General features: G+C 41.2%; 1 protein-coding gene across 1 annotated transcript in view; it reads right to left on the reverse strand.

Moving 5' to 3' along the window:
* Positions 1-7461, reverse strand: part of LOC147619835 (DNA-directed RNA polymerases IV and V subunit 2-like) — a 114189-nt gene extending 106728 nt beyond the window's left edge. Inside the window, exon 1 of the mRNA XM_086825679.1 lies at positions 7370-7461. The gene's annotated coding sequence lies outside the window, so the exon portion shown is untranslated. The remainder of the gene's footprint in view (positions 1-7369) is intronic.
* Positions 7462-16206: the final 8745 nt, after the last annotated feature.

The following is a 16206-nucleotide window of genomic DNA, read 5'->3' on the forward strand; positions in this document are numbered from 1 at the left end:
CCTGTGGAGGTCCCTAGAGCTGTCCTGTATTGTCCAAGTTGACTTTGGACACCTGTAACCAGCCCAAAACTCGCAATAACCAGAAAATACAGGTCTGAAATTTACCAACCAGCCCTTTAGAAGAGTGTGGGGATCGATATCCAAGCTTGTGTGAGTCCGGGAAGCAAGCAACCAGCCCTGTAGCAACTCCCAAAGCTTCAACCAGCTCTCTCCAATGTGTTAAGTTATGAATAAAACAGCCCAAATGGCCTCTTGAAGGAGGCGCCTTTCTCCAGTGCCACCTAAGGGGCTTGGTGGGTTCACAAACAGGCTGACAAGTGTCCCCATAAGGTGTCCAGGTAGGTGTCCAGCCCATAGTGTTCCATTTGTTCTGTTTGTATAAGTTTAGGTCCAACCAAATGGGAAATGGCCATAAGTTGTCCGGACTTCATTAATTTTGGTCCAACCAAATGCGAACGCATTATAAGTTGTCCGGCCACTTATTAATGAGTGTGGACCTGCAAACCAATAAACTTTAGTAGTAAATGAAATAAGCTGTAAATTGAGTGTGGACGCACTTACCACCTGCAAAACCCATAAGCCCACAATTTTAGGCCCAAACAGGAGTGCACACACGCGTCCACAAGGTGCCCGGGCGTCCCCGGTCCCTCGGACTTCACAAGCCAAAATAACAAGCATTGTCCAGGCAGCAAGACAATGTCACACAAAGTAAAATAAAGTTATGGCATGCATCATTTATGCATTGTGCACATGTAAACTTGGAGAACCACCTATCATCATTCTTGTACTTGAAAATATTCCGCCTGCCATCATAACACACCATGTGTGCATGGCCGGAATCCACACGGGCACCGCCCGAAAGTCCACAAATGTCCTGCCATGTCCTTGGACTCATATGCATCCACTCATATGATCCATACACATGCTCAGGTATAATACATACATGCATCCGCATGTTTCTAGGCCTGACACGCATCTGCATGTCCCTAGAATATAGGGATTTGTGACATCCCCCCGGCTTCTAATCAGTTGACCGCAACTGAAAAGCCTCCAGATAGGCCTTCAAAAGATCTGGGTAATCCTCGAAGTAGGCCTCATCCATCCATTTTGCATCCAAAGCTGAATAATTCTTGAACTTCACAAGGTACCTACGAACAAGTTTGCCTCCCGCAAGCTTTCGTTCCTTGTGAAAAACAATCTGTTCAAGTTGAAGAATCTCTTCCAGCTCATCCACCTCGGGTGGGTCTTCCAAAACCGGCTCAAACGGTGTCGGTCCCACATAAGGCCTCAATAGGCTCACATGAAAAGCATTATGCATGTTCCAATGATCTGGGAGTACAAGCCGAAATGCAACATCATTGATCTTCTCCAAGATCTGAAAAGGTCCATAATACCTGTTGGAAAGTTTAGGGTACTTTCCCTCTTTTCCTGGCCTCTTCCGAAGGCGTGCCTTTTCAAATTTCAGCAAGACCCAATCACCTTGTTTGAATTGTACATCCCTTCTATGCTTATCAGCTGCCTTTTTATTCTTGGTTTGAGACCTCTCTATGGCTGTCCGTACCTGTGCAAATGCAGTATCTAAGTCTCTGACATACTCATCTGCTGCAAAAATCTCATCCTTTGTACGAAGGATGGGTGGTAGTACCACCTTGCCATAGATAATCTCAAAGGGCGCCTTGCCCGTAGAAGTATGTACCGTATTGTTGTAGGCAAACTCCACAAGTGGTAAATACTTCTCCCAATCCGATTTGCGGTCGGATACATAAGATTTCAGCAAGTCGAGGACGGCTGAATTTGCTATTTCACTTTGCCCATCTGTCTGTGGATGGTAAGCTGATGAGAAGTTCAGTTTTGTACCCATATTGTCAAACAATGCGCGCCAAAATAAACTTGTGGTTCTAGGATCTCTATCCCCCACAATAGATTTAGGCATGCCATGGTGTTTGAATATCTGTGCCAAAAACATCCTGGCCATATGATCTGGCTTTATTGTCTTGCGCACGGGAATGAAATGTGCCTGCTTGCTAAACCTGTCAATAATGGTCCAAATAGCATCATTTCCCTGTGGCGTCCTTGGCAAATCCATAATGAAATCCATAGCAATGCTTTCCCATGGTTCATTTGGTATAGGCAAAGGCTGAAGCAATCCAGGTGCTTTATGTCGATCAAACTTGACCTTTTGACATACCATACATTCACGTACATATGCTTCAATATCCTTGCGAATATGTGGCCAAAAGAAATACCTCTCCAAAGCTTGTGCTGTGGCCAAAATGCCTCTATGACCTGCATATGGAGAAGCATGACACTCATCCATAACCTTATGGCGAAGGTTCTTTACCACACACATACGATTTTGCATCATGAGATATCCATCTCTTATGACATAAGATGGGACAGCAATACCCTCTTGAAAATCAACCCATACATGTGCAAAATCCTCATCCAGATGATAAGTATTACGCATATCCGATAAGTCCTCATGGTATGCAACTGTAATAGCATGAACCTGTGGTCGTCTAGATAAGGCATCCGCCACCACATTCTTTTTCCCTGGAGTGTGTAAAATCTGAAAATGAAACATTGAGAGGAAATTTGCCCATCTCATATGCTTCTCTGAGAGCTTACTTTGAGTCAAAAAGTATCTCAAACTTTGATGATCAGTTTTGACCATAAAATCAGCCCCTAAAAGATAGTGTTTCCAAATAGTAAGGACATGAATTACAGCCAACAACTCCTTCTCATAAACCTGTAAGTGAAGCTCTGCATGTCTTCAAATTGTGCCCAAGTCGTTGGCTTAGGGTTGAGTTTCTTCCACCAAAGCAAAGCTTTGCCGGACAGGAAACCTGCTGCTAACTAGATCTTCTTTCCATCATCATATGGATGAAACTGAAAGTGAACTTGCCACTTATGTAGCCAAGTGTCCACAATCTCCTTGGTGCGCTGCTTTTGCTCGCCCCCGAACGGTTCCGGAGTAATATTGGGGCCTAAAGCTGAAGCCAAGGTATCCATACCCGAGAAAGTAGAGAGGGTAGTGGTCAAGAGAGCGATGGAGTTCTGCAAAGCTTGCATCTGGGCTGCGATTTGTGCCTGACGTTCCGTCGAAGAAGCTTCGAGAGCTACTTTGAACTCTTGGAAATCTGATTTTGACACAAAATCGTCAAAAAGATCGACATCGGTACCTTTCGTAGCCGGCAAGCCTTCGCATTCCACGAAAACACCTTGGAAACCTTAGGACCCTCGACTTTTGTTTTTTTTGTTTTTTAAGTTTAATAAAAACAAAAAAGCAAAGCGTCGAATCGGGTTGGGCGCATACGCTTGCTGTTTTGCTTTTTTTTTTTTCAAGTCTCGTCGAAAATAGCGTTGTTGCCACCTCGCCGGACGGTTGCCATCGCCACCTGTGTGTCTGCCTGGTCCTTCGCGCCAACCTGCGCCTGTGCCAGCCCACGTAGGCGTGGCCACAAAGCGGCATAGGCCTAGGCGTCTGCCTCGCTGGGCCTGGGCGCCCGCTTGGCCTGGCCTGGGCACTGCCTGGCTGGCTACGCAGCCTGGCCGGGCCGCCTAGTCATGCAGGCCTTAGGCTGGTTACACAGCTACCTACACGACCCTGGGCGCCCGCCAGCAGGGCCTCTTTCGACCAACATGCACACACGCCAGCAACACGCCAATCCAGCAGTTCTCTCGCTCTCTCTCTCTTGCGCCAAAAAACAACGAAAAGCAAACATGCTTTTCGTTTCTGTTTCTCTCCCTGCAGTTCATGCGTATGACTGCACACACAAACATGCCTCTTCTTTGCAAAGTAATCAACCCTACTTAGACTACCACCTCCCATCAACATGGGTGTCTTCGATGAAGAAAAAACACATACTATTCTGAAATCTGCAGTATGCAAAGAAAAAACAGCAAGCTTTTAACACATACCTTTCTTCAACCTCTTCTTCTCTACCTACCGACTTGCTCGTTCACGAGGTATGCTCTGATACCACTGTCAAATCCCCACAAATCCCCTCGTGATCGATCTTGGTTCAAAACTCGAATCCTGCAAACAAACGAACAAACAAACAAGCAAGGGGGGTGCAGGCCTGACTCACCTCCCAACCATGACAGCCGTGGGCGAGCCCACAGTCTTGGCTGTCCCCACCGAGCCACGAGCTGAGCTAACTAGGATGACGTACCGACCAATCTCCTCCTCGCGACGTCCCATACCGCCACGAAGCTGCCCTCGTGAGCCTCGAGACTGCTGCCGGCCTCAGCTGTGTAAAGCAGGTGCACGTCTGCACTAGATCCAGACTCGCGAGACTCCCTATATCCCAATAACTAACCTTGGCCACCCTTTTATAGGCTCTTGGCCGGTCATCGGGCATCCACACATGGCCGCCCGCCCGTCCATACTTGGGTGCCCGCCCGTTAGTATTTCCCTAACTCAGCTCGTCAATCAGCCTGCCTAGTTCCAAGCTTCCCCAAGCCTCGAAACTAGTCTTGCATGCATGTAGCACACGGTAGATACACACTATGCACCCTACATCTGGCGTGCTAGATGTAGTGAGGCCATCGAGGGTACCCACACTCCGCCGGCTACTAAGACCATCAGAAGCATATGGCTCGACATCATTCACACCCTCCGCGGTCAGTGGGGGAAGCTGCACGGAGGTTCTGACCGCATGCTGAAGTGGCAGGAAGCCTTCTTGAGACTTTGGAGGCCTGGCCCTTTCCTCACTGATAGAGGCGGTGACCCCATCTGGCACTACATACCACCTGTGTGGTTGTTTCCCCCCCTCTCCCCCTTTATGAGATAGCCTTCTCCTCATAGAGCGGCCAGCTGGAGGAGAAGCATCTCTCCCCCTTATGATCACTTGTTTCCCGCCCTTATATGAAGCAAGTTTGTATTTAGCCCTTTGTGGTTGTACTTAGCCCTTTGTGGCTATTTTCTCTTTAACTAATTGAAGGATCTTTTTCCCCGAAAAAAAAAAAAAAAGATTTGCAATGGGATCTGGATCCATGGGGATGGATTGATACTTTAAGTCCTTCCTTCTTTGAATACACACTTAGAAACAATCCTAAGATTCAGCTCCAATTCCATATTCGTCCCCACCAGGAGACCCCATTGGATAACCAACCTATCACTAGAGCTGTGTAGACCTTTTAATAAAGAGGAATGCAAAGTCCTGTAAGCCGAATTGTGAGGATAACCATGTCTCCAGGGAAGAAACAATCCATAGATTCAGCTCCAATTCCATATTCGTCCCCATGAGGTGACCCCACTGGAGAACCAACCTATCACTAGAGCCATGTAGAGCTTTTAATAAGGAGGATTGCAAAGTCCTGTAAGCCAAATTGTGAGAATAACAATGTCTCCAGGGCTACACAAACTTTCTTTTGGAGGAGACTTTGGATTTATGGCATAGGCCAAAAGGTCATGCTGTTTTTTGGCTGACAGCTCGTAAGGTGCTACTGGTCAGGGCTGTCACAGGTGCTACCCAAGATCCCCAGATGCACTCCTTTTCAAAGTCCATTTTGCAGTTAGGGATGCATAGAGGCCCACAGAGTATGGCAAAAAATTGTGTTGCTTATGCCATTCTATCTCACTTGGTGGGACATGGAGGCTGGGCCTTAGAATTTTTACGAGGGGGCTGATCATACACAATACATGATATTCCCTAGTATTGAGTTCAAGAGTCCCCATCCTTTCCTCGTTATTTTGCCGTGGACACAGACTGGCCTCCCATCCATTGTTTAGTATAATGTCTCTTGCTTCTACTCTTCTCAAGTCACCCCCAAAAGCTGATTGACAATCATTGGCTTTTCAGAAGAAGAATGCCAGCAGATGAGCTCTGATATCCATGTCATAGCCAAGTAAGGGATTGGTTGCTTTCTAATTTCCCCACAAAGCCTCTGTGCACTTTTTAATGTATGCCTTCTAGACAGAGGATGTTTCCAAATGATCTTTGGTACACCATCAAGGTACTTACCCCCCTCTGCATGTGGTGACAAGAGCTTTCCTCTCTCAAAACTGTCGTGCCCCTTACCCCCCGACCCTGAAGAAAAGCTTGTACTGTTCTCAAGTCTCTTGCTTCTACTGTTCTCAAGTCACCCCCAAACAATGACTGACAATCCTTGCCTTTTCAGAAGAAGAACGCCAGAAGATGAGCTCTGACATCCATGTCATAGCCATGGGATTGTTTGCTTTCTAATTTCCCCAAAAAGCCTCTGTGCACTTTTTAATGTATGCCTTCTGGGCAGAGGATGTTCCAGATGATCTTTGGTCCACCATCAAGGTACTTACCAGCAGTCCCTTGTGCATGGGGTGACTTTCCCCCGCCCCTCTCAAAACTGTCATGACTTTCCCCCGCCCCTCACCCCCCGACCCTGAAGAAAAGCTTGTCTACCCAGTTCCTTACCCTTGAATGCTATTTCCCACTATCCTGCATACCAGAGATTCCTAACATTTTGGGTGCACCCTTAACTGTGGCTGCACTGGTGATCGTACATGAAAATGGCATGCTTAAAGCCCAAATTCTGCTACCAGTGCCAACCCACCATGTTACCCATCTATATCCCCAAAGGCTCCCAGCTTATCTCATCCCAGACTCCACCACATTACCCATCACCCTTGCACTTGGGTGCCATCATATGGATCATTCACTATCCCCACTACTTGGTGGTGGCGTTAAAAGAGAACTCTCATAATGAAAATGATCGAGGATCTAGTGGGTGAAGGGGAAAATAAAGGCTGTTGGTGTTGCCCTTGTTGGCGGGCAAGGCCATTTTCAACTTTATTAACACTCACCCTACAATCCCTTGCACATTGGTGCCGTTGATATGAGCCATATATGGAAGGCTGGCTTGGTTCTGATGGTTAAAAGACTCATCTCATCCCTGACTCCACCACAACACCCATTTCCATCCCTTACATTTGGGTGCCATCATATAATGGATCATATATGGTCAGTTGGATTGCCTATGCCATCAAAAAACTACCATCCCTTACACTTCGGTGCCATCATATGCTGGTCCACTACCATGTATCTGATCTCGTCCTGGACCTCACCAAGGCTTCTTCCTGCCGAGGTGGAATTTAAATATTTACTACTAACTGATTGCATTGAAAGGTTGGCTAAACTGTAGATTCTCATGTTGAACTGTTTATAGGCTTGTCTTTTTGGCCAGCGTCGTGCTCAACTCAATCAAACAGGGCAAGATTCACATAATATATCAACATGCGCACCATAATTGAGCAATTAATCCAATATTCGAAGGGGGTACACCAAGTTAAGATTCCGCGGTATTGTCTACATTAATGTTCGCTCTACTGAAGACTTAATACAGAAATTAAAACTTGATTAATCAGCTTTAATGCGAGGTGATTAACCTGTCGGACGGTGTGTCCGCGCAAGCAGCGTCACCTTTGATCCTCTTTTCCTTTCGCAGTCCATGCAGCTCTTATATATTATCTTTAAAAGAGTTTTAAGCCAAAGTTTTGGCACGTGTGGCAGATGGTACCCTCCCACTCATGCCTTACCGTGCGAAATCTCTTGTCCACGTAAGTTCGTGCACGGACATGTTAGGCTTTTTTCGCTTGGGTATCCCTTGCATGTGTGAAAGCTTATCCATCTATCACCCCATCAACATGCTTGTAAGGATATCTCACACTCAAAATGATGGCACATGTGACAAGTCTTATTTGCAACAAGCAACTTTACGGTAGTAGATTTGGAGAAATAACTAACTTGCAAATAACACAGCGTCAAGGGATTAACTACTACCAACAAGGGAAAAATTAGATGGGACCAACTATACACTTTTGAAGTTGAAGTTGAGGTCCTCTCATGTGTTAACCACTATTGGGCTTGATAGGAGGTTATAGCTACTCTAGATCCTCATACAGATGGATCCTACAAATTCAAACAATTCACCAAATCTAGGTCTTGTTTTGGCATGGAGGAGAATGGACACAATTGTTCTACATGCCACCGTCACCAATTTCAATGATTATGTTATAACTTTGATTCAGCACATGTCCATGGTTGCAAAAGCATGGCTAGTTTTAAGGAACTAGTAATGAGACCACAAATCAAACCAAGGATCCAAAACCTTGAGAATGGCCTCTTAATCTTGATACTAGTTGACATACACTTTTTTGGTGAGTATTAGTCTTTCTAAAATCCCGTCGTATACAAATCTATATGTTTTCTCTGAGCAAGGCGAGTACATGATCATAATTATGTGGACAACGTGATGTTGATGGGAAACCATGAGAAGCAAATCCCCTAATAACTCATGGATGTGAAGGAGTACGAAAAGTTTATGAGAAGTTTGATTTCTTTTAAACTACATGGTCAAACATTGGCTTTAAAATTGTAGTTGGTGTATTGATGAGAGCAGGTTCTCGCATTAGGCTTGAGAGAACAATTAGAAGGCAAGGATGCATGTGTTGAATATATATTAGGGAGTACTTTGGACTCAATGTTAACTCGAGATATTGTGACTAAGATTGGGCAAGAGATTGTAATAGAAAATAATCAATTTTTGTTATTGTTTTTCACGTATGTCTAGAGTTATCTGGTGGATCAGTAAGGTAGATCAGTACAATCCCTTACTTCTTCAAAGGTTAATTATAAGGTGTATCTTAATTTGCTTCATGTGAAGTGGTCTAGTTGAGAAGAACTTTGGGGACATGGAAGGTGAATAGGAGTAGCCAATAGAAGTGCTTCTATTCATGTGAAGCAATGAAGTTAAGAAGAATTTTAGGAGACGTTATTATTTTTCATGTTTGTCTAGTTAAGAAGAATTTTAGAGGACGTGTTATTGTTTTTCAATAGAGGTGCTCATATTCATGTTAAGTAGTCTAATTAAGAAGAATTTTAGGGGACATATTATAATAGAGGTGCTCCTATTCATTGGAAGGAGTCTAATTAAGAAGAATTTTAGGGGACATGTTATTTTTTTTCATGTGTGTCTAGAGTTATCTCCTATATCAGTAAGAAATAGCCTATGGTGGCCCTTACTTCTTCAAAGTTTGATTATAAGGTAGTTTGATTTGCTTCTGTGAAGTAGTCTAGTTGAGAAGAATTTTGGGGACATGGAAGCTAAACAAGAGTAGCTAATAGAGGTGCTCTTGTTCATGTGAAATAATCTAGTTGAGAAGAATTTTAGGGGACATGGAAGGTGAACAGGAGTAACCACTAATAGAGTTGTTGTGGGATAATCAAAGTTGCATGGAAATTGGAAAGAACTCGATGCTCCACACTCATACAAAGCACAATGAGATACAATATCACTTTGTGCATGAGCTAATCATGAATGGAGATGTCTAGCTAGGTCTATTACCCACCATTAAATAATTATGCAACTATCTTCACAAAAGCTCTTGGGAGAGATTTGTTGGAGCAACATCTTCACGTTGGACCAAAGAGGTGGTTCACTTACATGTGGACATTCAGGGGTGGCATTAGAAAATAAAGACCCACCCTTGTCATTGTTACTATGTGAGTAACATAGGTTGCTCTATTTTATAAGGCCCTATATGAGGAGAAGCTACTTTATGTTTGAGCACACTCAAATTCTCGATTGTGCCTAGCTTAGACGTTGGGATGGCCATAGGTGGTGGCTAGATGGTTATGTAGATTTGGCACCATGCCAAATAGGATGCATGAGAGTGTGGGCTGATCACTTGCTTACTTAAGGATAGAAGGAGATCTTCCTAGGTACATATTATCAGAACCCAAATCATGGGCACCCATATGACCTTGAATGGGCTTGCATCAACAGCCTTATGTTTGATCTAATATTATCATAATTGGGGTGATGTGGTTACTTTGGGCCATGTAGACCAATTATAGGGTGGTTGGATGACCTAGGTTGACCTACGACACAACCAACCTAGATCACATCACCAGTGGTGGTCAAACACCATTCAATTTCCAATATTTATTCCTTGTCTCTGTTGGTTTAACTTCTTTATCTCTAATGAACGATCTTTCATTAACCCAATTTATGATGCACATATTTTTAATCACATATCTCAACTTGATCTATCGTCCCCTCTCTCCCTCCTCGTCTTCGCAGCAGCATAGCTCGCCTCCATCATCCATGACTTCACACATGCCAATTTCCATCATACCACTGACTCCATGGCTAAACCTCCTCTTGGTTCACAACCTCAAAAAAATGGTATGAAAATGAGTGTAAATTCATGTGGTAGAGGGCTCGTTTCCACCGAGAGAGAGAGAGAGAGAGAGAGAGAGATGAGCACTAAAGAACAGTTTCCCAAGAGAAACCCTTCGATATACGAACTTGGAGTGTGTTGTTACCTTTGTCTCCACTCCCTTTCCACTCTAACAATTGGTAGCAGAGCATGTTCTCTTGGCTCTTAGTGCTTACGGTGGGGAGGACATGCTCTCAATAGAGGATCAATATAAATTTCTACATCACCAATGCCACCACCAATGGGGCAAGGGAATATTCCTACCACCCACCAATGGGGCAAGGTAATATTCCTACCACCCCCTTTGTTGCTGAAGAGGCTATAAATTGTGCTTTGTGGGAAATATGGAGAACTCTAGAAAACTCCAAAAAGCGAAGTATCTAGGGTGGATAGATAGAAAGATAAAATGCAACCAATATATTTAAAATTGCTCAAGAGGTGTGGTGGCTCCATGTTTCTACTCTGAGAGAGGTGGCATCTGGGGTTGGGATCCCCAAAGCCACAAATGATATGGTTCTACCTTGATGATACCACCCACACATGGGGCACATGAATCATAATATTGTGCCCAAGCCTGAATTTCCAAGTTGTGGAAAGTGGTTGTAGGAAAAAATATCACATTTTGGAGATTATCAACCTAACAAATGCCGGTTTAAGCTTGCAAAAAATGGATCCAACCCATGGAACCTCAAGGACAATAAATGTAGCTTTCCTGCAAGGCAAGGAACATGTTAGCCACTGGTAATAAAGGAACTCAATGTTCATAAAAACATACACAGCCTAGCGTGACAAGATCTTCTAAGTGGAGCCATGGGATATTGAAGGAGGCATGTAAAAGAATAACAAGTGTTGTTATATTTAGGGAGACAATGATTAAACCTCTTATCATTGTGTGTTCCATTTTTAAACAGAGGGGGGAAGAAATTATGATGTGCACATCAAGATAGAACTAATGTGCACTTGTCCCAATTTCCAAAAGAGAGAGATAGGTAGAAAACCATACGTGGCTTGCAAGCATATATATTTCATTTTCATGAGTGTATAGAGATTTCATAAAAATCATGACATGCTTATGCACCAGGCAATCCTTTCTAGTATTGATGATTCTTCACTCCTTCGCCACCCTAGGATCAACACTTAGTAAATAATTTCATGTTGTACTTTTTCACATGTCCTCGTAAATGTTCACATAGCCTTATTTTGGTGTGGGATGATCCTTTTGAAGAAATTTTATAAAATGAAATATGTATAGTCAGTGTCTTATTGAATGCTTGGATCATCAAATTTATGCTTTTATGGGTAAATGCTTTTATGCAAATGATTTTATGATGTTGAGCCTCTTATGTTACCATGGCATTAAAAATACAAGAGGTCATGGTTGCTTGGGGGATGGAGGGAAGGATTTTAGACATGGTGGAGGTGCATAAGGGCCGCTCTTGAAAAAGCTCACAAAAATTGTGCACTTAGCCAAAAATCTCACAATTTTCTCCCCAACACATAGGTGTGTGTGTGTGTGTGTGTGTGTGTGTGTGTGTGTGTGTGTGTGTGTGTGTGTATTGAGTGGTTATTTTTACATATACAATTTTATTATCTTTGATTTAGTTATTATAATGGCTTTCTAAAACCCTAGGTGCAAAAAAGGCCCATAAAAAAACTACGAATCTCATAAAAAAGGCTCATTAAAAACTGTAAAGCTCGTAAAAAAAGCTCAAAAAATATCCCTCATGCTTAATAATGAAAACATGGAGTTATACATGGTAGTCATTACATAATGAATACATTTTATATAAAGATAATTATGTGAGAGGATTATACTTATATGGAAATCACACTCCCTTAATTACTCCTACTCTTGTTGGTCACTCCTATTCTCTATGCCAAAGTGAGAGCCTCTGATAAATATTTTGTTTATGAATTCTTTGGTAAGAGAGCAAGATTGGTTTGGAATGCTAGGCTTCCATGTCTTTTAGAGCTCTCACGGACCTAACACACCTCCATATAGTGTACTATTAACTATGTTAACTATGGTAACATAATTTTTGCATGTTATTAAGTGTTTCGGGTCATGTGCATGCTGTAAGATTTCAACAGGCATCCCAAGGGAGTGCATCCTTCAATAGTTTCAACAACATCATTAACATTATTATTAATTTTTTCATTCCTGATAAGTATCATTTCCACACTCTATACTCTTTAACTTTTCATACACTTTGTAGGTTTCCTACTTCTTATCCTGATCGACTGGCTTTAGTGGGCATTAACAGTACCTACATGTAACTTTGGGATATTTGACTTTTGTGTCAAAGATTAGTTATTTGCACATAAAATGGTAGAGGCAGAATGGTAGCCAATGATGCATTTGATATGCTTTTTGTCACTGAGAATAAGCTTGATAAGACCAACTACCCGTTGTGGTCCTATATCAGGCATTAAAAAGAACTTGCTGCTGTTAGTCTCTTTGCCATTGCTAGGGAAGGCCTAGTGGTCAGATTTGTTGATGATAGGTGTACAGTCCATGACCAAAGTGATGGAAACATCATTGTGGTATCCAGTACTCTAAGCCATGGGATTTATAGATTGGACAAGTTTAGTTACTTCCATACATGCTATGAGTGACGCAGAGCTATGGTATGCCCCCGCTTTGGTCACTTGAACTTTGGCAGTTTATTACACCCTAAAAGGCAAGAGGTGGTGTTAGAGTTAATAAATCTTGAGGCCCCTACCAAACATGTATATGAGGGGTGCATTTTGGGCAAGATGCAATCATCGTTCCTGAAAGATGGATTAGTTCGGCCTATCCGAAAATTATACATAGTGATGTATGTGGTCACATGAGAAAACCATCAATCGAGGTCAATCGAGGGATATATCTACTTTGTGACTCTTATTGATGATTACTCTAGGCACACTTGGGTGTATCTATTGAAGGCAAAGTTTAAGGTTTTCACATTCTTTAGAAACTTTATTTCTATGGTTAAAAATGGGGACCTACATGTAAAGTTGGCACCATTTGTACAGATCAAGGGATGGAGTATATGTCAAAGGAGTTGCATGTATACATGGCTAAAAGAAACATGAAAAACAATGCACAGTATCTTATACACCTCAACAAAATGGTGCGACTGAGAGGAAGAACAGATGTTATGATCCATGTTAATTAAATATCTTTTGACATTCAAAAACCATCCTCAAGAAGATGCAAAATGGATGCCCGAGAAATTTTTCCGAGCTTATCTTGAGATCCTTCGTTCTTTTCAAACCCAGCAAACCTGCAATTGAGGGCAATTGCAAACTCAAGCAAGAGGGATGTCATAAGAATATATTTTAAGTTCTCTTTAAGAATATTATTTTTTCCTCTTGAGTAATTTAGGGACGCCTAGGTTACTCTTGAGTCATGCCGGCTAGGTTAATAGCGTGGGTGACACCACTATAAATATTAATACGTGCGGTATATGACGTATGCTAGGTGCCGTCTATGATTATTTCAGTTAGGTTTGTATTGGCAGGGTGATCCCTGGAAGTACTTACGCCTGGTAGTCATGAGTTGGTTATGGTTTGTGCCTGTTTAATATTTGTGGAATTAATTTAATTATTAATTGGGCTTATATTTTCAGGTCAAGAAGATTACGAGGATTGATGAATAATGTTGAGGAGAATGTTTCATATGCGCATCATATTTAGTAACCTTAGTAGTTGATTTTTTCATTTTGATACATTGGGAAAAATACATTTATAATGTTGAGTTTAATAAAGCCTAAAGGCTTTACCCTAGCCCCAATTTTTGGGACACTCTATTTTTATTGTGGAAGAGTGTCGTGCTCTCTAAAAACACACTTTGTATATTTTTGGGAGCTATGGTCTATTTTTGCAAGAAAGCTAATAAAAATACTCTTGTGTGGGGGAAGGCCATGCACAAGGGGGGGGGGGGGGGAAGATTGCACCCAGCATGGTGTTGATGGTGATGTTTTTCTTTCTCTTGCCTTATGTTTTGTTATATACTTTAATGTTCAATTTAATTCAAGTAGTTGTTTTAATATTTGATATATTTTATGAGTTTTTGATTATTCTCTTCAAGAAGATTAAAGGATCCCGTTTCAGTGGTATCAGAGCTTTGGTGTAATTTAATTTTCTTGAAGGCTGTCAAAAGAGGTGAAAGAGACAAAAACAGAGGTGATTTTGGTAAATTTTTTGAATTTAAATTGAAGAAGAACACGTTTAGGGATTTTTGTTTATGTATGGATGAAATAAAGCTTGTTTTTAACCATTGGGTAATCAATCTCCATCAATCTATTGCCCAAAGGGTAAAACTAGGTGGAAAACCATTAGTGGGTTTCCGAAAACCATAAAACCACCTTCCTCTTCGCTAATCCTCTTCTTAATCTGTCTATACGGATTGAAAGAGCAAGCAGAGGAGCATGGAGAACCATAATTAGAATTACTAAACCTTCCCTTTGCTCAGTTTCTATAATAGAGGGATGAGAATTATTCAAGTTGTTTTCAAAAAAAATTACTTCTAATTTTTATTTACTTTTTCCTCCTCTACGCTGCTGGGCACAAGCTTAGAGTAATATATATATATATATATATATATATATATATATATATATATATATATATATATATACAATTTCCAATTGATTTCTTTCCCTCTCTCTCCCTCCTTCGTACCTGGGCGGTGGCGGCGGCTTCTTTCTCCATCCAGCCGGCGGGGCGAACGCTGCGAATTTAGGTTGGGGGGAGGAACTTTCAGCTTTGCGCTTATGGAGGCTTAAAAGCTTTGATTATTACAAAGCTTATATTAGCTAAAAGCTTTATAATAGAAATAAAGCTTTATAATAATTTAAAAAAATTAATTAAAAAAGCTTCATATTATTACTATTATTATTTTTCATTTCCCTTCTCTATTCATGCGCTGAGCGCACCCTAGTAGAAGGAAAATTATTTTACTATATATATATATATATATATATATATATATATAAGCTTTTTACTAAGCTTTAAAAACTTTCAAATAAGCTTAAATGAGATCAGTAAAATGTTTTACAAAAGAAAATATTTTTTTTGACTATTCCCATCATATTTTATGGAAAAGAATCTCATGTGCATATAGTTAGGTTGGATTTCTTCTACAGATTTTTAGAATTTACTTCAAGAGAAATTTTGAGACTTTAGTCAAATTCTTGTGAATAATGTTGTTTTCTAAATCCTCATGAAGTACGAATAATATAAACAGCTTGTTAGTGAAGATATCATTAAAATATTGCTTTAACCTACGGCTAGTTTTCTAATTTTAAAAGTATATATACATGGATTATTTCTTGAAAACTTATGCATTTGTGTATTGAGCTAACTTGGCAGGATTCACATCTAGCTCGACATTCCATATGAGATAAGAAACCCTATCTTTTCTCTTGTTTTAAATTTTTCTTATTCCTTTTAATTGTCAGGAAATGGGTGAATATCCGCAGCACCGTCGTACTGTTCAGGAACAGCTTGATTCTCTCCATATTCTTTTGAATCAAGAACGAGAGCATTGAGATAACGTTCAAAGAAAGATTGAACGACGTCTGTCTAGAATGAACAAATATATTAAGAAGAAAGTTAAAATTGTAGAAGCATCTGACATGCATAGCCCGACTAATGACATCGTATCCAAGCTGTCTATTGTCAAGTGTTTCAGGTGTAAGATGATGGGACATTATGCTAAATCTTTCCCAACTAAAAAGAAGAACCAAATTCCATCAAAGGACCTGCTTGACACCGAAGAGGTTAACGCACTCGACACATTAACCAAAGGTGGAGGTATGGGTTAACAAAAATTTATTTATTGTATACAATTTCTTGTTTGCTTTTGTATCTGTTTTCTGAATATTCTTTCCTTCTAGACCTAGTTGGAAAACTTTAGCTCCTGAAAAGAATTTTAGATACCGTGACCTAACTAGAAAGATCGAGACAAGATTAGCAAAAGTTATCTTCAAGATCTAGTTGCCCAAATTCAAGTA

Source organism: Cibotium barometz, chromosome 32 (genome assembly GCF_041138505.1).
Source record: "Cibotium barometz isolate CiBa-2024 chromosome 32, ASM4113850v1, whole genome shotgun sequence".
Taxonomy (NCBI): Eukaryota; Viridiplantae; Streptophyta; class Polypodiopsida; order Cyatheales; family Cibotiaceae; genus Cibotium; species Cibotium barometz.